Source organism: Rattus norvegicus, chromosome 2 (assembly GCF_036323735.1).
Source record: "Rattus norvegicus strain BN/NHsdMcwi chromosome 2, GRCr8, whole genome shotgun sequence".
Lineage (NCBI taxonomy): Eukaryota > Metazoa > Chordata > Mammalia > Rodentia > Muridae > Rattus > Rattus norvegicus.
In genome coordinates, this window is record NC_086020.1 from 214425266 (window position 1) to 214448493 (window position 23228).

A 23228-nucleotide genomic window follows, 5' to 3' on the forward strand; every position below is an offset into this window, starting at 1 on the left:
TTATGTTGCACCTCCCTGAATTGTGTCTGCGCTGGATAGAAAGTGAGACACAGAGGTGCTGTGGTACTGTACTCTAACTCTAATGCACCCAAGTTCGTTATTCAATCACAGAAAGCAGGATACCTACCTTTTTACTTGCACAGCTACAGATAACAAAATGACACCAGTATTGATAAAGACAGGCTATCCGAAATGAGCTATGAGCTAGTTAGTGATGTCATGTGAAAGAACTGAGGCAATATCTATAAAGCACCGAATGGAGCCCTGTCTTCGTTAGGTTTGGAAAGTGAAGGCTTTACTTCGTCTTACAACTCTCAGACCACATTGCATCTGAGGGAAACCAGGGCAGGAACTCAGGCAGGAACGAAGCAGCCTGCATAGAGGGGTGATGCTAATTTGTCTGCTTCCTCTGGCTTGCTCAGGTTGCTTTTTGACACCTCCCAGGACCACTTGCCCAGGGGTGGAACCCCCCCCCCCATGGGGATCTGGTCCCTCCTGTATCAATTATTAATGAAGAAAATGTCCCACAGACTTGCCTACACTCTGATGTAGGCATTTTTTTTCAATGGAGGCTCCTCTTTCCAGATACCTTTAGCTTGTGCCAAGTTGACAGAAACAAAACAAAACAAAACAAAACAAAACAAAACATCACCAACACAGATACCTTATAAGAGAAAAACTTCTTAATCTGCAAACATAGCACATCTCTTAGATTTTCAACTCCATTTCTTGTGTGCCAACCTAACATAATACAAAGTACAATGCAAGGAAAGAGAGGCCCTTTTAGATTTTGGACTCCAGCCTGGAGTTTATTTTGCACTTAGAGAAATAGAAGGCAAAAGGGAGTGAAATTTATCAGAATATAAAACACTTCGATTTCTATTAAAAGTATTTTTTAATGAATCATAATGTTCTCTCAGAAATGAATATCACACATCTTTTGCCAAACAAGTATCCTCTCCAATTGTTTTTATTGGTTTAGTTACAAGTTATATGCAACAAGCAATAGGATTGGTGAGAACAGACCTATAAAGAGAATACATTTGGTCAGAAGGCTAGCTATTGCCTCTGGTCGTCTTTCAGAGGTGGAAGATAAGTCCCAATTGCTGAAGACACCACTCACTTCGGACACAGGACTTAGAGAATCCTAACTGGATCTGACATGAACGCTTCCTTCCTGAAAGCTTTCATGGTACTAGCACCACGCAAGCTTCCAAAGAGTGAAGCAACCAATATCCAAAGAAGCTATTATGTCTATAGATATCAACAGCTATCATCAACATGGCACGATGACTGTACAGGGGCAACAGTGGCACTCACGTCTTAGTGGTGACTGTCAGCTTAAAGATCACCCAAATGGGAAGCAATCATGCTCAGCACTGGAAATACAGCAGATTGACCGGGATAGTGATGTAATGGACCTTGGAGGAGAACCTACAACCATCACATTACCAAAACAGCACAATTCCTAACTGCATTCTAAATATTTATCCTCATACCTAGAGGTAAGTGTAGCTCTAGTCTATTTTTAAAATATAGAGATTATTATAGAAAACCACGATTGATTAAAAAGCAGAGAACAAATGATCACACCGTACCTAGCCCTAACGGATCCATCAACAGCATTCTTCCTAGACCTAAGGCTCAGGGATCCTTGAGGGAGAGTGCGGAAAGGTTAGGGGAACTGTGTCTTCTAGAAATGTCAGGGAAGCTACACCACGAAGTCTCAAAAACATGGCCACATAAAAGCTAAACAAGGGTAACTCTAACAGACAGACTAACATAGAAGTCTGGAGTCTCAAGGATTCCAACCTCTAGACAAAGAGCTACAGACAAGGAAGGAATACTGAGAGTGAGAGAAATCTTCCCCAGGGAAAGTCTCCACAACTGACCATCCAATATCAAATGGTCTTGAAATTATATATAAGACCACCAAATTAAGAGTCGTTACGTTATTACAGAATTATTATTACAGAATCATTCCATTAATACAGAATGGAAAAAATCTTTAAAAAAAACACAAGCCAGGGGTTGGGGATTTAGCTCAGTGGTAGAGCGCTTGCCTAGTAAGAGCAAGGCCCTGAGTTCGGTCCTCAGCTCCAAAAAAAAAAAAAAAAAAAAAAAAAAAACAAGCCAAATAAATTAAATAAAATAGTTCCCTCAAGGATTTATTCTTGTTTCCTCTAACTTGACATCACACATTTTCTCCTCTCACCCTACTGTGGCATGTTCCTCTCCACTTATTTTCTTCCTGGACATTTTCATGTTTCCTTTGCTGATACGCAATATCTTTACGTCTGTAGCTTGGCCCTACCTATTATGTAAGGGACTGTGGCTCTGAGATCCTGGAGAAATGTTCAATTCTGGAGATCATATCTAGAACAAGTACCATGAGTAACACCGACCTTACAGTTGTCATCACAGTCACACAGAAACTCGAAGCACAGCCTGTTGCATAGCAATTGCATAGCAAGTAGTATCTATTTATAGGACTGTAGCCATCAATGCTCCTGCTAGTTTGAAGAAACATCGTTTCTTATTTATAACAGTGTTCCAGCAGCTCACCAGCGCAGATCTGACATCTCTCAAGACTCCTTTTTCTGCATCCATCTTTGAATCTCTTCTACCAGGCAAGATTCTACGGCCAATGACTTGAACTTCCCTCTTGGCATTCATTCACAGCTTCTTAAGTCATCTTTGTCACTGACCTGTCACTCTGAGACTTGGAAGCAGTTCTCTCATTTATTTCCCTCTGACATAGAGATATTTCAGTATAGCATTGGGGAAAACAAAATGGCAGCTACCATTAGCATGTCATTGTATGGTCCCAATCCTCCCTTTCCTTGTCTTCTTAAAGTTATTTAATTAACTGGGATTGAATTCTGTTCCTCAGTCTTGGAACAAGTGTTTTTACTTGCCGACTCCTCTGTCTGGCAGCCCAAACACTTCTTGTGTGTGTAAGTGATGTGTCCACAGGGTATGTAGACTGAGGAGTATATGGTGACCAGAGGAGGGCACTGAGTTTTCTCTGTCACTCTCCACCTCCTTCTGCCACAGAGGCAGGATCTCTCTTTGGAATGAAAGCTTGCACTTTTTTGGCTATGCTGGCTGTCCTAGTTAGGGTGAACAGACACCATGACCAATGAACATTTTATAAAGGACAACATATATTTGGGGCTGGCTTACAGGTTCAGAGGTTCAGTCCATTCATTATCATCAAGGCGGGAGCATGGCAGCATCGCAGCATCCAGGCAGGGATGGTGCAGGAGAAGCTGAGTTCTACATCTTCACCCGAAGGAAGCCAGGAACAGACTGAGAGCATCCCCAGGCAGCTAGAAGGAGGGTCTCCAACCCCACCCCCACAGTGACACACTTCCTCCCACAAGGCCATACATTCTAGTAGTGCTACTCTCTGGGCCAAACTTATGCAAACCATCACACTGGCAGTCTGCAACCTTGAGTGTTCTCTCTTTGTCTTGAGACCCAACCTTTCACGACTTGTTTTGTGGGTGTCAGCGGTGTAAAATCAGGTCCTCATGATTGTGCTGCAAGAGCTCCTGACTGTGGAGATGATCTCCACCCTCACTTGAGTATCACTGGATACTCTTTTCTGTTCATTTCTGTGATGTTATTCTTCCATTCCATTTAGCAGTGATTTCAAACTTGGATTCCTCTTGGGGCCTTTGACTCAGTTTTTACTCTCTATGTCTAACCATTCTAAAATGTCAGGAGGCCAAATCAGCAAGCAAGAACTCAAATCTCAACGCTTCTCATTAACATTTTTGAAATGCCCCCTCTCTTCCATATCTACAGGGGGAATCCACATATTGTTTCTCATTCAAGACTAGTATATTTCTCATTGACTTCCATCCCTTCTGTATCTAAACACTGTGAGACCTTATAACCTACTGTTTATCAGTTTCCTGTATTTTTAGCTCTATCTATTGGTCCTCTTCTATAACCCGAAAACATCTTGGAAACTCTCCCATTGAGAGCTCCTTCTTGAACTCTCTTGGTTTCCACACACCATTCTTTCTAGGCAAGTGTTTTGAAGAAGGACATGGATGTCATTCTTCATCCACCATCGTTATTTTTGGGTTTCCATCTTACCTTCCAAAGGATCATGTCTTTTGAATGGTGGCCTCTCAGGTACCAGCACTTGGTAATCTCCACTCCAGGTTCATTTGAAGCTCTTGATGATGCTTCAGTTATTTTTTTTTTCTCTAACTTTTACCAGTGTTTTCTCTTACTTCTTCATAGCTCACCTTAACTAGCTCCTCTTTGTTGCCTGTATGGAACGGCTGTTTCTCTGAGCTTTGGTCTTTTTCTGCTGCGTCTCTAGGTTGAATTGTGGGGTGGCAGGCTGTGAAAGGTACCCTGATTCCTGGTGGAGACAGGTCGAATCCCTGGAGACTCTATGGGATGGCAGGAACATTTCCGGTCTCCTAGGAGATCAGGCCCATCTCACATAGCTACAGCCCCCAAGAACTTCCTGTAGAGAGGTTTGAGACAGATCAGTCACTTAGGGCAACACCCCGAGACCCCCCTCCACAGGTCACATCGGCTCAAGACAGATCAGTTGCATAGAAGCAGGACCACGCCCCAAAATGTGTAGACGAGGGATTCGCAATCTCTCAGACCAAACGAACAGGAAGTACCTGCTGCCACAGCCATATTCATGCCAAAACTGTTTTTAAGAATCCTATTTAGAAGGATTAAAGTTGTGCACGAATCACTCCATCTTCTGAGAGCTTTTGTCCTAAGAACTGTAACACTGCCGCTTGGGGAAGAGATCTGCTCTCCCCAAATCACCTACAGAAGCTCCCCTGCACCCATCACTGGCTCGTCAGTCCCCTGCTGGCTCAGCCTGACCCACAGCAGCAGCAGGAATGAAGGAGGAGCAGCTCCAGCAGTGGAGGTGGCAGAAAGCCGTCCCACCTCCCTGCCTGAGTTCTCTCCCTTTCACTTGAACCTGCTCACCTAGCCAGACCAGAGATCTCTGTGGAACGCCTCCAGCATGGAGGTCCACATGGAATCACCATGTTGATTCACTAATTTCAAGCTCCTCCCATCTGTATCTTTCTCCTAAATCCCGCATGGGAACATCTAAGTGTCTACATGGCATGTCTTGCATCATTAATTTTTCTTTCAATTAATCTTAACATTTACAATCCTCTTCTGCTGAGGGATGCCTTTCAGAACATTATAGAAAGGGAGGGATGAGATGAGAGCCATACCCAAACTGCAAATACATGGCTTGGGTTGAGCCCAGAACATTTCTTTCTATGTACTATCCCTAGACTCAGGCCTGGAAGCTTCTAGCCTCTGTACAATCCCAGACCATGAAGGCTTCCACTTTTAGCCTCTATCTGCTAACCTAGGCCTAAAATGTTTCAGCCTCTGAGATGTGCTACCTAATAAAGTCACTCTTTCCAGCTTTCCTGAACACTGGCTGGCTGGTTCAATTCAGCTTTTCTGGCTCAAACTCCTCTCCATGCTGACTGAGTCAATCTTGGTTCTCTTAGCTTCTGTCTAAATTGCTCTCCTCAGCCTCAAACTAACTCGGGCAATCTGTTCTGATCTTCTGATTACTTCTCATTCTTTGGCTTGTTCTGTTTTCATCTGCAACCTGTCTCTGTAAAATGTCCTGGTAAGACTTCTTCCTCCTTTTCCTTCTCCTCCTTCTATTCTCGCTCTCTCTCTCTCTCTCTCTCTCTGCCCTGATCTCTTAAATTTGCACTATTTCATATTTGTTCTCTTGAGAATTGAGTGTACCCGATTTCTGACTTATTCTGTCAAATCTTTCTCTGATTTGCCACTTTGTCTGCTCCTCAATTAGATGTCACTTTCAAACATGGTTTACTTCCTTTTTTTTTTTTTTTTTTTGGTTCTTTTTTTCGGAGCTGGGGACCGAACCCAGGGCCTTGCGCTTCCTAGGTAAGCGCTCTACCACTGAGCTAAATCCCCAACCCCGGTTTACTTCCTTTTATAAACTAACATTACTTTCATTTTTTTTGGAGGGGATTAAAGGTGTATACTAAGGACATACCTGTATTCTAGCCGGGTCATACTATAATCCAGGGTGTGTCTGCATTCTAACCCGATCACATAGACCTATAAGTCGTTGGCCATGATTCCTTGCCAGAGCAGCCATGTTGTTGGATTAAAGTTCCTCCACACAGTCCAGACTTAGAAAGATTGACAATGAGTGGCTTATCAGCAGATCCCATATAAACCTGTGTCACATGGTGGGTGTTGAGATGATGGCCCCCCTTTGTGAGTTTTCCCAGGACCAAGAGTTCTCTGATCAGGCTCTGGTCCTGATGTTCCTGCTGAGTAAGGGGTATGGGGGGATAACAATGACACAAGCATCAATTTGATTTGGTGATCTAAGGGCAATTCAGAGTCCTTCAGCAATGAGACAGTTTTATTCTGATTTTGAAACATTCAATCTTAATTACTGATGGTAGCTTTGCTCTATTGGCTTCTTAACTAGACACATACATCAAATGTTTGGGCCTGCAGTGTTCTGTACTCTTAATACCAGGTTTTCAAAATCTGGTACAGTATATTACAGATGTAGTACATCTTAGTGTAGAATAGCCACGTGGTCTCTAAACCTTACAGGTCACACCCTTTGTCCTTCAAGAATCCACTAAGCCCTTCCTTCTCATCTTCCCACTTATTGCCTTTTGTTTTCCACCTCAGAGAATGTATGTCTGCATTTGTGCATCTGACGTATTCCTCCGGATAGGATATATCCTCTCATGCTTCCACTTCATTCACATTTTGCATCCCCACTGGATTTCGTGACTTCTTTTGAGAATGATTGCAGTATATTGCCTTTAATAGTTATAGATTCTCATTGTGAAACATGAATTCACTAAGATCAATGACTATATTCTAGCCTTCACTGACTAGTTAAAGAGATATTTAAAAATTGAATTGTGTAATAGGCAGCTGGTGTTTGCTGAATAGAATTGAAGTCTACATCGTTGAATGTAGTCTCTCTTCCTTTAATAGTGTGGATGGCGCTATGCAAGCACCAGGCACAAAAAGTAAGCACCAGTCAGTGACGATTCAACCTTTTCTCTTGCTTACTGAAGTTTCTGGTCACTCTCATTGGGGTTACGCAGGTAAGAGAGAAGAAAAGACAACTGGCAAATGATAAGAGAATTTTGAGAACCTGGTCAGAACCCATGTTTTGTGTTATCCTAACTGTTTTATGTTGAAGCCATTTCCATTCCTTTTTATTTCTTCCAATGGCATCAAACAGATGCGACTTTGATTGCAAAGGTTTACATTCACTGAGTTCTGCTTTAATATTTGCCCTGCATCTCACTCCTTACTCATCATTTAATAACCTCAGAACGATTTCCAGATTGGCCTTACCATTTTGAATTTGAGAACTGACAAGCTTTAAAAAAAAAAAAGAGCCATGAGGGCAAATCAATTGCTCTCAATTAGGGACAGGTGTTGAAGGTACAGGGGTGAGGTCAATGTCATTTAAAGCAATTTGGCTTGACGTGTTGTCTTCTTCGCCATTAACTGGCTTAATTTTTCTGGCTCTGCAGTCAGAACCGCAACTTCAGCCCTTTGGTTACAAGCTAATGACTGATGGGCGACTGTGTCCTCTGGATAAGAGAAGTCAAGTCACCGGAATGCACTGCTCTTGCCTCAGCTTCAGAACAAATGGTGACACTTCCCGCAGTAGCTCTAATGCTTACACCACCGATTTTCAATTAAGGTTCGCACTGTGTCCGTGGCTTGTGTTGTTCGATGTCTCTCATTATTCTGAAAGCCCCTCCTTCAGCTATTTAGAGAAGAGACACAGCTGATCTTGTACCATTAGACTTTCAGTGACAGAATAATGAACGCAGTTACGGCAGATGACAGCTTTTAGAAACGATTAATTAGAAGAAATCCTTTCTTATGCAGCCGGATACATACCACAAATGGGCTGCTCAGCTTTGCAATGAAAATGTCTTTATTCTGCAGAAAACATTTTTTGTCTCCTTAGTTGTAGAACACTGCCCCCACAGCATAATGGAAATAGAGAGGGGAAATTGAATTAAATGTTTGAGGATGTGTCTAATTTAACTTCAGAGACTTGGTAGATGAAAAAATATTTTAAAAAAGTAACTGCCTGAAAACCTGACTTTGGAATGAATTGAATTTTAGCAATCACAAAGACTGAGCTCACTGACGGGAGGCTTCAGTTCACACAATAGCTTATAGGACTGAATCCTACTTGCTAGGGGAAACGACACATCGAACTTGTTGATTTATTTGGTGAATTAAAAAAAAACAGTACTACACATTCAAAAGGTGGGGTGTCCCTGCTAAAGTTTTTGCTTTATTTATTTACTACTTTTTTTTAAGTATAGAATAGAGTTTATTCAGAACATGGGGAAGGGAGTTAAGAGGGTACTAGGGGCAGAGAAAGGCAGAGAGAGAGAAAGTAGAAAAGTAGAAGAGTAGAGGCTGGCCATGAGCATTATGGAGTGGGGAGGGAGGAAGGGAATGGGGACAAAGTGGGGAAGAGCAAGAGCTTACTACTATTTTTTTAAATGAACACAAAAATAATATATTTAATTATAGATGCTATAGCTAAATTTCATTTTGAGTTTTGTGAGGAACCTCCACAGGAGATCTTGAGTGGATGTTTTATATCCCACTAGGCAGCCCTTCTGATGAGGGTGAGAGACTCACACTGCAGTTTTTTACTAGCATTTCTCGGATATCCACAGTTGTACAGCATTTATTTTTGTGTGTGTATTGATTGGTCACTAGTATTTCTACTTTTGAGAGCTCTCTAATTCATTGGCCTACTTACTGACTGGATACTTATGGAGTTGTTTTGTTGTTTAACTTATCGAGTTCTTCATTAGACATTAATTTCCCATCATGTTCACACTGGCGAAGGATCTTTCTTCATGGAATTGTTTCCTTTGCTGTGCTTGCTACGTTTCTGATTATTTAAAACAACATCCTATCTATCTATCTATCTATCTATCTATCTATCTATCTATCTATCTATCTATCTATCTATTTCTTGTTTTAAGATAGCTCCTTTAATCCAGTGTTTTATGAGAAGCCATGGAAGTTCCAAGTTAGTTCAGAATTTCGTTTCTTTATGTAGAGTAAATACTTTAATGACAGCAAAGAGAAGAACACAGAAAATACACCTGCTAGACGTCCATGAAACAACCCAACCTTTACAAGAAGGAACTGGTGATGGGTTGCTCCCACACAAACTGCATGTAACTTCCAGTTGAAACACACTTTTATTCTTTTGGGTACATGCCCAGGAATAGTATAGCTGGGTCCTCAGGTAGTACTATTTCCAGTTTTGTGAGGAACCCCCAGACTGATTTCCAGAGTGCAGAGTGCAAAGTATCAGCTTGCAATCCCACCAACAATGGAGGAGTGTTCCTCTTTCTCCACATCCTCGCCAGCATCTGCTGTCACCTGAGTCTTTGATCTTAGCCATTCTCACTGGTGTGAGGTGGAATCTCAGGGTTGTTTTGATTTGCATTTCCCTGATGACTAAGGATGTTGAACATTTCTTTAGTTGCTTCTCAGCCATTCGGCATTCCTCAGCTGTGAATTCTTTGTTTAGCTCTGAACCCCATTTTTTAATAGGGTTATTTGGTTCTCTGGAGTCTAACTTCTTAGGTTCTTTGTATAGTTCTTTGTACGTTCTTTGTAGATCATATCGAGAGTCTGGTCAGCATGAAGCTGTGTAAAATGTAGAAGGAACAAAAGATTCAAAAGCTTAAATTTTGTGAGTCAGCAGCAATGTCATTTGCTGCAGGTAAGACAAGCTATTGTTCTGCAGTACCGGGAAAATGTCATCATAGGTATGGTGGTTTGACTAAATTTGTCCCCTATAGGTTCATATATTTGATTGTTAGTCACCAGAAGTGGGACTACTTGAGAAGGATTAGGTGTGGTCTTGTTGGAGGAAGTGTCACTGGGGTGGGGGAGGGGCAGCGTCTCTCTCTTCTGGCTTCTATGGATCCGTAGGTAGAAATCTCAGCTCCTTCTCCAGCACCATGCTCCACACCATGATGCTAACGGCCTAACCCTCTGAAACAGTAAGCAAGCACCAATTCAGTGCTTCCTACTATGAGAGTTGCCATGGTCACAGTGTCTCTTTACAGAGGTGGAACAGTGATCAAGACAACAGGGGTCTCTAACTCCTGGTAAAGTGAGCAGCCCTTCCACAGTATACGACCTGCTGAGAAGAGAACCAAGGAACTTGATGTTATAAAACCGAAATTTAGATTTGTCTTGATTAAAGTGCAAAACAGCCTGGTCTACAGAAAAATTTCGAAAATGTTTTGTTGCTTCATCATCATCATCACCATCACCACCATCATCATCATCACCATCACCATCACCACCATCATTATCATCACCATCACCATCACCACCATCATCATCACCATCACCACCATCATCATCATCACCATCACCATCACCACCATCATCATCATCATCATCAGACCTTAAACACATGGGAATTCTGAAAGTACTGTACAGCTTGAAATACATAGTTTCATTAAATACTCATGACTGGGAAATGCCATCCATTCATGGGAAACTTTGCCTAACAAATTGAGGTAGGAAGGAAATGGGGGAGGAATACCTTTCGGCTATTCTCTAAATCCAACTTTGTGCTTGTTTTCTGTTTACTCAGATACAACATGTGGGATGTTGGGTCAGGCATAACCTTCAGGTAAGAAGCACCCCAGCTGTAAAACTGGAAGGCTGTGGTCATCATACAGACGATGCCTTCATTCTCATCGTGTATGAAGCGTGCCAACCTGCTGTCCTCTGACGCATGCCTTACTGTGGCACAGCACTGGTCACTATGTGGTTTTCCAGAAATTCCTCTTGTAAAATCTAATTACAATTTTTCTCTACTATCAACCCTGTGTCACACATGTGTTCTAGAAATATTTTGTCAAAGCAGTTATGTGGAGGCATTCTCTGTTTAAGTCTGTAACTACAAGGATAGAAGTGTAAGAAAACCATACATGTTAACTGTACCCTCCCTTTTATTTTCACAGCTTTGAGATTTTCTGTATCTCCACATACACACATCCTCATGCTTCACTGCCAGTTTCTCTCAATCTGCTAGCATTCAGTACTATAGGTCTCGCCTGAGCCTCTGCATCTCTCTGTTAACATATGTGGCTATATACTGAGTCCGTTTATCTCAAATTGCAACATATACTATCGCTATGAGGAAACATCATAACCAAAAGTGACTTGGAGAGGAAAAGCTTTAATTGGATTACACTTTCACATCACCATTCATCACCGAAGGAAGATATATAGGACAGGAGCTCAAAAGGGGCAGGAAACTAGAGGCAGGAGCTGATGCAGAGGCCATGGAAGGGTGCTGCTTTATAGCTTGCTCCTCATGGGTTGTAAGCTGCTTTCTTACAGAAGCCAGAACTGTCATCCCTGGGATGGCACCACCCATAATGTACTAGGCCCTCCCATATCAATCACCAATTAAGAAAATACCCTACTGACTTTCCTATAGCTTGATTTTGTTTGTTTTTATAAGATGGGGTTTGTGAGACAGCCCTGGCTGTCTTGAAACTCACTCTGCAAACCAGGCTGGCCCCTATGAATGGGAAAGATCCATCTGTCTCTGCCCTCCACGTGCTGGGATTAAAGGGTGTGCCCCCACTGTCAGGCTTCTATAGCCTGATCTTATAGATCTCTCAATAGGCTCCCTCCTCTCAATGACTCATAAAATTAGGCAGCACGCTGCTGTATGGATTATTCAATGAGCCCAGGCATCTCTAATGCTGACAGATACTGCTGTATCTGACAGACCGGAATTCAAAAATGAGGTCAGGCCCATGTTTTAATGTCAAATGATGAAGGTTGATAAAATTTTTTACCATCTTGTTCTACAACCCACTGGCTTTACCACCATAATGTGGGATGAATGGTCCTCCATTACAGTTTTCTGGTCTCATTCCTGGCCCTTGTAGCAGCCTGTTTGCAGGGGCCTGCCTTCCCATTCTACCTTCATTCTCAGGGGACTCTGACAAACCTTGGAGTGGACCCAACTTTCTTCTCTCCTATGGACCCCTCTCAGCCCTGGCTCATCCTCAATTACTTCATGTGAGTCCCCGATGCCAAGAAACACTTCCTACCTAGGAAGCAAATTGAGGACTCAGACATAAGTGCATACACCTATAGACAGACATCTGGCTTTTGACAAAGAAGCCAGACATATGCACTGGAAAAAGGCAGCATCCTCAACAGATGGTGCTGGTCAAACTGGACAGCTGCATGTAGAAGAATGTCAATAGATGAATACCTAACATCCCACACAAAAGTCTGAGTGCTAGGAAGGCTTTCCTAAAGCTTACATTCTTAACCCAGAAGCTATCCTGATTGCCAGCCTCTCGAGAAGAAAAACATTAGCTTTCTCCAACAGAATCTCAGTGCATGCATAAGTCACACTTAAGGGAGGTCCTGTGCCTGGAACTAGGTGGCCAACACAAAAATGTATCAATGCCATTTTAAAAATGTGTGTGTGTGTGTGTGTGTGTGTGTGTGTGTGTGTGCATTTCTCTCTCTCTCTCTCTCTCTCTCTCTCTCTCTCTCTGTGTGTGTGTGTGCATGTGTGTTTTTTCACAATGCTTCATTTGGGTGAATTTTAGCTAATTTTCCTTTGCTTGTGTATCATAGTTTTCAATTTTCTATTTTAATGGTGTGTATCTCTGTGTTTCTCACGCTTATTTTCGTCTTTTTCTTTTCTGATCCTTCCTTTATTCTAAAAAGAGAGATAAAGAAAGTATGTAGTTGTATGAGTGTGGAGAATCAGGGAGGAAATGAAGAAAGAAAAACCATGTTCAGGATATACTAAATAGAAAATTTATTTCCCCAAAATTAGTAGTCAAAAGAAGTTTGAAATTTTCTTTCTTTCTTTCTTTCTTTCTTTCTTTCTTTCTTTCCTTCCTTCCTTCCTTCCTTCCTTCCTCCTTCCTTCCTTTCATTCCTTCCTTTCTCCCTTCTCCTCACCTCCCCTCCCTTCCCCTCCCGCCTCCTCTCCTCTTCTTTTCTCTTCTTTCCATTTATTTTTTTCTGAGGCCAGGACTCTGTACAAAGTCCTTGATGTTTGAAGTCCTGCAACTCACTATGGGAGGAAACCCAGTCCCAAAAGGCTAACCTTAAACTCACAGAGATCCTCCTGCCTCTGCTTTTTGAGTACTAGGAATGAAGGAATATACCACCATGCCTGGCCTAGTTTGAACATTCTCGATGACATTTTCCTAGAGCTAATAGAACATAAAAAAGCACAATTTTATTTTCTGTTTCCCTTCTCATGGAGGGGAGGCTGTCCAGTGCTGAAAAATGCTCATTTATACTCTCAATCCTAAATATCTATGCTCCAAATGCAAGGGCACCTACATACATAAAAGAAACCTTACTAAAGCTCAAAGCACACATTGCACCTCTCACAATAATAGTAGGAGATTTCAACACACCACTCTCATCAATGGACAGATCATGGAAACAGAAATTAAACAGAGACATAGACAGACTAAGAGAAATCAAGAACCGAGTGGACTTAACAGATATTTATAGAACATTCTATCCTAAAACAAAAGGATATACCTTCTTCTCACCACCTCATGGTACTTTCTCCAAAACTGACTATACAATTGGTCAAAAAACAGGCCTCAACATATACAGAAAGACAGAAGTAATCCCATGCGTCCTATCAGACCACCACGGGCTAAAGTCGGTGTATATATGGGCTTCCACATATACATGGAAGTTGAACAATGCTCTACTCAATGATAACCTGGTCAAGGAAGAAATAAAGAAAGAAATTAAAGACTTCTTAGAATTTAATGAAAATGAAGGTACAACATACTTATGGGAAACAATGAAAACTGTGCTAAGAGGAAAACTCATAGCTCTGAGTGCCTGCAGAAAGAAATAGGAGAGAGCATATATCAGCAGCTTGACAGCACACCTAAAAGCTCTAGAACAAAAAGAAGCAAATACACCCAGGAGGAGTAGAAGGCAGGAAATAATCAAACTCAGAGCTGAAATCAACCAAGTAGAAACAAAAAGGACCATAGAAAGAATCAACAGAACTAAAAGTTGGTTCTTAGAGAAAGTCAACAAGATAGATAAACCTTTAGCCAGACTAACGAGAGGACACAGAGAGTCTGTCTAAATTAACAAAATCAGAAAAGAAAAGAGAGACATAACTACAGAATCAGAGGAAATTCAAAAAAATCATCAGATTCTACTACAAAAGCCTATATTCAACAAAACTTAAAAATCTGCAGGAAATGGACAATTTCCTAGACAGATACCAGGTACCGAAGTTAAATCAGGAACAGATAAACCATTTAAACAACCCCAAAACTCCTAACGAAATAGAAGCAGTCATTAAAGGTCTCCCAACCAAAAAAAGCCCAGGTCCAGATGGGTTTAGTGCAGAATTCTATCAGACCTTCATAGAAGATCTCATGCCAATACTATCCAAACTATTCCACAAAATTGAAACAGATGGAGCACTACCGAATTCCTTCTACGAAGCCACAATTACTCTTATACCTAAACCACACAAAGACCCAACAAAGAAAGAGAACTTCAGACCAATTTCCCTTATGAATATCGACGCAAAAATACTCAATAAAATTCTGGCAAACCAAATCCAAGAGCACATCAAAAAAATCATCCACCATGATCAAGTAGGCTTCATCCCAGGCATGCAGGGATTGTTTAATATACGGAAAACCATCAACGTAATCCATTATCTAAACAAATTGAAAGAACAAAACCACATGATCATTTCATTAGATGCTGAGAAAGCATTTGACAAAATTCAACACCCCTTCATGATAAAAGTCCTGGAAAGAATAGTAATTCAAGGCCCATACCAAAACATAGTAAAAGCCATACACAGCAAATCAGTAGCTAACATTAAACTTAATGGAGAGAAACTTGAAGCAATCCCACTAAAATCAGGGAGTAGATGAGGCTGCCCACTCTCTCCCTACTTATTCAATATAGTTCTTGAAGTTCTAGCCAGAGCAATCAGACAACAAAAAGAGATCAAGGGGATACAGATTGGAAAAGAAGAAGTCAAAATATCACTATTTGCAGATGATATGATAGTATATTTAAGTGATCCCAAAAGTTCCACCAGAGAACTACTAAAGCTGATAAACAACTTAAGCAAAGTGGCTGGGTATAAAATTAATTCAAATAAATCAATAGCCTTCCTCTACACAAAAGAGAAACTAGCCGAGAAAGAAATTAGAGAATGACACCCTTTATAATAGTCCCAAATAATATAAAACACCTCGGTGTGACTTTAACCAAGCAAGCAAAAGATCTGTACAATAAGAATTTCAAGACTCTGAAGAAAGAAATTGAAGAAGACCTCAGAAGATGGAAAGATCTCCCATGCTCATGGATTGTTCATATAGTAAAAATGGCCATCTTACCAAAAGTGATCTACAGATTCAATGCAATCCCCATCAAAATACCAATCTTCAAAGAGTTAGACAGAACAATTTGCAAATTCATCTGGAATAACAAAAATCCCAGGGTAGCTAAAACTATCCTCAACAATAAAAGGACTTTTGGGGGAAACACTATCCCTGAACTCAAGCAGTATTACAGAGCAATAGTGATAAAAACTGCATGGTATTGGTACAGAGACAGACAGATAGACCAGTGGAATAGAATTGAAGACCCAGAAATGAGCCCACACACCTATGGGCACTTGATTTTTGACAAAGGAGCCAAAACCATCCAATGGAAAAAAGATAGCATTTTCAGCAAATGGTGCTGGTTCAACTGGAGGTCAGCATGTAGAAGAATGCAGATCAATCCATGCTTATCACCCTGTACAAAGCTTAAGTCCAAGTGGATCAAGGATCTCCACATCAAACCAGATACACTCAAACTAATAGAAGAAAAAGTGGGGAAGCATCTGGAACACATGGGCACTGGAGAAAATTTCCTTAACAAAACACCAATGGCTTATGCTCTAAGATCAAGAATCGACAAATGGGATCTCATAAAACTGCAAAGCTTCTGTAAGGCAAAGGACACTGTTGTTAGGACAAAATGCCAACCAAGAGATTGGGAAAAGATCTTTACCAATCCGACAACTGATAGAGGGCTTATATTCAAAATATACAAAGAACTCAAGAAGTTAGACCGCAGGGAGACAAATAACCCTATTAAAAATGGGTTTCAGAGCTAAACAAAGAATTCACAGCTGAGGAATGCAGAATGGCTGAGAAACACCTAAAGAAATGTTCAACATCTTTAGTCATAAGGGAAATGCAAATCAAAACAACCCTGAGATTTCACCTCACACCAGTGAGAATGGCTAAGATCAAAAACTAAGGTGACAGCAAACGCTGGTGAGGATGTGGAGAAAGAGGAACACTCCTCCATTGTTGGTGGGATTGCATACTGGCACAACCATTCTGCAAATCAGTCTGGAGGTTCCTCAGAAAATTGGACACTGAACTACCTGAGGACCCAGGTATACCTCTCTTGGGCATATACCCAAAAGATTCTCCAACATACAAGAAAGACACATGCTCCACTATGTTCATAGCAGCCTTATTTATAATAGCCAGAAGTTGGAAAGAACCCAGATGCCCTTCAACGGAGGAATGGATACAGAAAATATGTTACATCTACACAATGGAATATTACTCAGCTATCAAAAACAATGACTTTATGAAATTCATAGGCAAATGGATGGAACTGGAAAATATCATTCTGAGTGAGGTAACCCAATCACAGAAAAATACACATGGTATGCACTCATTGATAAGTGGCTATTAGCCCAAATGCTTGAATTACCCTAGATGCACAGAACACATGAAATTCAAGAAGGTTGACCAAAATGTGAATGCTTCACTCCTTCTCTAAAAGGGGAACAAGAATACCCTTGGGAGGGAATAGGGAGGCAAAATTTAGAACAGAGGCAGAAGGAACACCCATTCAGAGCCTGCCCCACATGTGGCCCATGCATATACAGCCACCAAAGTAGATAAGATGGATGAAACAAAGAAGTGCCGGCTGACAGGATCCGGATATAGATCTCTCCTGAGAGACACACCCAGAATACAGCAAATACAGAGGCAAATGCCAGCAGCAAACCACTGAACTGAGAATGGGACCCCTGTTGAAGGAATCAGAGAAAGGACTGAAAAAGCTTGAAGGGGCTTGAGACCCCATATGAACAACAATACCAACCAACTAGAGCTTCCAGGGACTAAGCCACTACCCAAAGACTATACATGGACTGACCCTGGGCTCCAAGCTCATAGGTAGCCATGAATAGCCTAGTAAGAGCACCAGTGGAAGGGGAAGCCCTGGGTCCTGCTAAGACTGAACCCCCAGTGAACATGATGGTTGGGGGGAGGGCAGTAATGGGGGGAGGATGGGGAGGGGAACACCCATATAGAAGGGGAGGGGGAGGGGTTAGGGGGATGTTGGCCTGGACACTGGGAAAGGGAATAACAATCGAAATGTAAATAAGAAATACTCAAGTTAATAAAGATAAAAAAATGTTCATTTATAGCAAGCCTTTCTGTTCTCCAGAGGTCTCATGTTCATAATAGAATTGCTTGTTATAATATGTGTCAAGTCCTTTTCCTACATATGCGAAGCTGAGAGAATACTCTGATTATGCGTAGCCTCAGCAAAGAGAAGAGACAGGGCACACACTGAGTGCTACCAATGACATACGGATGGGTACAGATTTAGGGTTCGTTCTGTTAAGTAGGGCAATAGCTTCTGTCTCCAGTCTGGGAGGGAAGAGGAAAAACAGTGAATTTTTTTTCAAACTCTGGAAGAGTCATTTTAATGCTTCTTGGATTAGATGGAGGAGTAGGTGTGTCCTTGTAAAGAAGTTTTCTAGTAAAAGAAACATTAGGGCAGAGTACCCTTTGAAACACAGACAGTTGTACATGAAGAGACCCTTGGTGACTTATGAACGGGAGTAGTGAGGATGTGATATCGATATGACTGGAGAAATGGACATGAGTAAATTAGAAGTAGGAGGAGGAGGAGGAGGAAGAGGAGGAGGAGGAGGGGGAGGAGGAGGAGGAGGAGGAGGAGGAGGAGGAGGAGGAGGAGAAGAAGAAGAAGAAGAAGAAGAAGAAGAAGAAGAAGAGGAAGAGGAAGAGGAAGAGGAAGAGGAAGAGGAAGAGGAAGAGGAAGAGGAAGAGGAAGAGGAAGAGGAAGAAGAACAAGAAGAAGAAGAAGAAGAAGAAGAAGAAGAAGAAGAAGAAGAAGAAGAAGAAGAAGAAGAAGAAGAAGAATCTCAGTTTACTAAATAAGACAAACGGCTGAGAAGTCGAAGAAAGGGAGCCAAACCAGAATGCTTTTGCAGTTAAAGGATTTTAGTTGGAAACATCACGCAAACAGTTACGACAAGAAATGGGCCAAGAGTCTGTGAGAAAAAGTCTTAGGGATGTCTGTGGTGCTAGAAAACAACCAAGGAAATGAAGGACAAACATCATATCGATGAGAGCTTGTAGTCAAGAGAGCAAGAGCTACTGCCTCTGAAGCGGGCTGTGAGCAGATGGTGTGAAGTCCTCGCAGACGGCGGTGGTCGACTGTGTTCTGCGTGTACATTTGCTCATCTGATGGAAGCCACAAGACAGTGCTCAGAGTAAAAGGCACTGCGAAATGGGGAATCACACTGGGGAAATGGGCTGAGAGACTGTCTTGGAGATATTCTTAAAAGGAATCTCAAATGGATGAGAAGCACTTAAACGTTTAAAGTCTTTAGTCATCAGGGAAATAGAAATCAAAACAACTCTGAGAGTCCACCTTACGCCCATCAGAATGTCTAAGAACAAAAACTCAAGAGATAGCACATGCTGGTGAGGATGTGGAGCAAGGGAACACTCCTCCATGACTGGTGGGAGTGCAGATTTGTACAACCACTTTGGAAATCAATTCAGCAGTTTCTCAGAAAACTGGGAGTAGTTCTACCTCAAGACCCAGCTATACCACTCCTGGGCATATGCCCAAAAGATGCTCCAACATCCCACAAAGACATTTGCTCAACTATATTCATAGCAGCTTTATTTTTAATAACCAGAAACTGGAAACAACCTAGATGTACCTCAACTGGAGAATGAATAAAGAAAATTTGCTACACCTACACAATGGAATACCACTCAGCTATTAAAAACAAAGATATGAATTTTACTGGCCAATGGATGGAACTTGAGAACATCATCCTGAGTGAGGTAATCCAGCCCCCAAAGGACATGCATGGTATGTATTCACTTATAAATGGATATTGGTCATAAATTACAGAATACTCACCACACTACAGACCCAAAGATGCTAAACAAGAAGGAAGGCACATTTGAAGATGCTTGAATCCCACTTAGAAGGGGGAATAAGATGCTCATAAGAGACAGATGGAGGAAGGGAGATGGGTGGGAGAGAGGATAGGGATGGGACTGAGGGGGGCTCAGGATCAGATGTGGGGAGGGATGGCAAGATGACTATGAAATGAATGGAAATCTGCAACTGACAGGGGTGAGGAGGCGAGAGGCATCTCCAGAATGAGACAGGGGCCTGAAATAAGGGTGTAGCCCAAGAATCAATGGGAGTAACCTTAGCTGTGACTCACAGCATCGGAGATATGGAACCTGAAGGGGTCACTTCCTGTAGACAGGCAGGAACCCCAGTGGATCTATAAGGAGCACCAACCCACCCACAAAACTTTTGACTCTGAATCTATCCTGTTTACTAGAAATACAGGGACAGGGAATGGAGCAGAGACTGAGGGAATAGCCATTCAATAACCAGCCCAACTTGAGACTCATCCCATGGGCAAGCACCAGTCCCTGACACTATTAATGGTATTCTGTTATGCTTGCAGACTGGAGTGTAGCAAGGCTGTGCTCCACCCAGCACCTGACCCAGACAGATGCAGACATCCTCAGCCAAACTGTGGATGGAGCTTGAGGACTCTTATAGAAGAATAGGAGGAAGGACTGCAAGGCCCTAAGGGGATAAAAACTCCACAGGAAGACCAACAGTTAAATAACCTGGAGCCTTGGGGCTCTCAGAGTCTGAACCACCAACCAAAGAACATGCATGGACTGAACATAGGCCTCCCTGCACATATGTAGCAGATGTGCAGCTTGGTCTTCTTGTGGCTCTCAAAGAACTAGGTTGGGGGGCTATCCCAAAGGTGTTGCCCATCTGTAGGATATGTTCTAGTTGGGCTGTCTTGTCTGGCCTTAGTGGGAGAGGATGAAACTAGCCTCACTGAAACTTGATGTACCAGGGTGGAAAGATAACCAGAAGGGCCCCTGCCTTCTCAGAGGAGAAGGGGTGCAGACGAGGGAAGGATTGTGGGAGGGGTGACCAGGAGTCAGGAGAATGAGTGGGATTTAAAGTGAATAAATTAAAATAAGAGTGATATTAAGAGCCAGATGTGATAATGCATGACTTGAATCCCAGCATCTCAGGAGGCTGAGGCACTGGTTCTCCCTGGGTTCAAGGCTGGGTTGGTCTACATAGAGTTCCAAACTAGTCAGGGCTACATAGCAAGATCACATCAATCAATCAATCAATCAATCAATCAATCAATCAATCAGACGACCTTCTTCACAAACTGGTACTGCCAATTAAGTGAAGGGCATTTGTATCTGAGTCACTGACTCTGGGGAAATTCAGTGAGAAATAAAGCATTTGGGTGAAACTGTCACACATTTCGTGAATGCTTGTGAGCCTTTCTGAGTTGGGGATGGTGATGGGAACATTTAACCACAAACATGTCTCAGTGAAGGAAACATCAATGCTTCAGGACCACACTGGGCAGCGCTGCTGAGATCTCTGTGCCATGGTAGCATAGCAGTCAGCAGCCAGCCGGCCATGTGGAAGTATGGACAGCTACTTCAAAGGTTAAACAAAACTGCACACTATTTCCTACAGAGTTTATCAGATCTGACTTCTCTCGTACATATAAGGAGCGATCATTTGCGAAATGACAGAGCAGAATTTCCCGAGCCGACAGATGCTTTTTATATTTCTAAAGCCGAGCTGCTTCTTTTTTTTCCCGTTTGAACATTCTGGGAAACTGGAAACCGATATGATTTTTCTTATCAAGTTTGGTTTAACATATGGCAAAGCACTCATTCAGACTGTCTCCAAACTCTGCTGTTAACAGTTTCCAGCCTCCACAGGAAATGGAGCTATGCTTCTGACTCATTCTTGGTACATGGGAGGGCCCCGGAAAACAGCCTAAAGTTAAACCACAGAGATCACGTTTACACAATGAGCAGCCTTCGATTTAAAACACAGTGGCACGGAAGGCTTCCAGCGGGTGGTCTAATTCCATTGTTTGAGTTGTACTAGCAAAACATCCCACAGCATCCTGGTAATGGAGTTGCTATGAAGTCCTTTATCCAGCTTTTAGGTAGTCTGGTAAGCTGCACGGCACATCTGGGATTGGCTTTTCTCAGAGGCATCGATTTGTAAATCTTGTGCTGGATTTTTACGTTTTCTAAAACTAAAAGAAACATCACATCCACCGAGAACCAGAAGGAGGCAGCTAGGGAGGTGCCCTTTACTTAAAATAATTGTGAGTTACTGTCTTACTCGGGGTCCGTGTTCCTGCACAAAACATCATGACCAAGAAGCAAGTCAGGGGAGAAAATGGTTTACTCAGTTTATATTTCCACATTGCTGTTCATCACCAAAGGAAGTCAGGACAGGAACTCACACAGGGCAAGAGCTTGGAGGCAGGAGCTGATGCGAGGCCATGGAGGGATGTTACTTACTGGCTTGCTCAGCTTGTTTTCTTATAGAACCCAAGACCACCTGCCCAGGGATGGTACCACCCACAGTAGGGTGGGTCCTCCCCCATTGATCACTAATTGTGAAAATGCCTTATAGCTGGATCTCATGGAGGCCTTTCCTCAAGGGAGGCTCCTTTCTCTGTGATAACTGCAGCTTGTGTCAAATTGATACCTAAAACCAGCCAGTACAGTTACTTTTCTCTCATGGTGGAGTACAGGACACTACCTACCTAGCATTGCCCCGCTGTCTTAGTTTGGGGTTTATTGCTGTGATGAGATACCGTGTCCAAGGAACTGTTATAAAGGACAGCATTTAATTGAGGCTGGCTTACAGGTTCAGAGGTTTAGTCCATTATCATGATGGTGGGATACATGGCAGCCTGCAGCAGAGGAGTTTTGCATCTTGATCCACAGGCAGCAAGGAGGAGTCCAGATTCCACATCGGGCAAAGCTTGAGCATAGGAGACCTCCAAACCCATTTCCATAGTGACACCCCTCCCCCAATAGGAACAAGGGCACACCTCGTAATGTCGCCTTTTCCCATGGGCCAAGCATTCAAACACATGAGTCTGTGGCACATTTCTCTTCAAACCACCACATTGAGGCTGTGATCTTGGGGTGGAATTCCAAACTGCCATAACCGTGTTTTCTCAGTCCCTTGGGTCAGCTTTCAATTCCCCACTGCTGTTGCATTCTCTCACTCATGTCTAAATTCTTTTCTGAAATGTATCCCTTACAATGAGTGGCCAGACTAGGACATGTGCGTGAATTCTGTTTTAAAAAGACTGAAGGTCCCAAGTGTGGACCATGGTCGTTCTGTCATCAGGGCTCAATGACAGGAGAATGAAAATTTTTTTCCTATTTGTTTCCCTATCATGAAGTATATGAAATCTTTTTAAACGCAAGCTCTAAACTTCATATTTGTAAAATATCCACCCAGATTAAAGCCCATCCATCTATCTATCTATCTATCTATCTATCTATCTATCTATCTATCTATCATCTGTCTATCTATCATCTATCTGTCTGTCTGTCTATCTATCTATCTATCTATCTATCTATCTATCTATCTATCTATCTATCTATCTATCACCAACTTTGGTGAAGACTTGTGTGGCAGCACGGAGTCCATGTTGGCTGAATCAGCAGTTTGGCTACATGATTCCCCTTTCAAGGTCTGGTCTTTGATGACCTTTTCGTTCAGGGCTGCAGTCCACTCAGCTTTTTGAGGGAGGAAGTGGGTTATGGACAGTTAAGCCATCATTTCTAGTGTTTACCTCTTTTCCCCACAAACTCTGAGACAATGTTGGTGTTTTGAGGTTTGAGGAAAAGGCTCTTTTAAATTCTCAGAAAGGGCTGCAG

At 42.2% G+C, this 23228-nt stretch overlaps 1 protein-coding gene across 5 annotated transcripts in view; it reads right to left on the reverse strand.

Annotated features, from left to right (window-relative positions):
• Positions 1-23228, reverse strand: part of Ndst3 (N-deacetylase and N-sulfotransferase 3) — a 165936-nt gene that overhangs the window by 38462 nt on the left and 104246 nt on the right. Inside the window, exon 7 of one of the 5 annotated variants that reach the window (XM_039102096.2) lies at positions 1-23228. This exon is cut by the window's right edge and continues 13134 nt beyond it. The exons of the other annotated variants lie outside the window; for them this stretch is intronic. The gene's annotated coding sequence lies outside the window, so the exon portion shown is untranslated. 5 annotated transcript variants of the gene reach the window in all.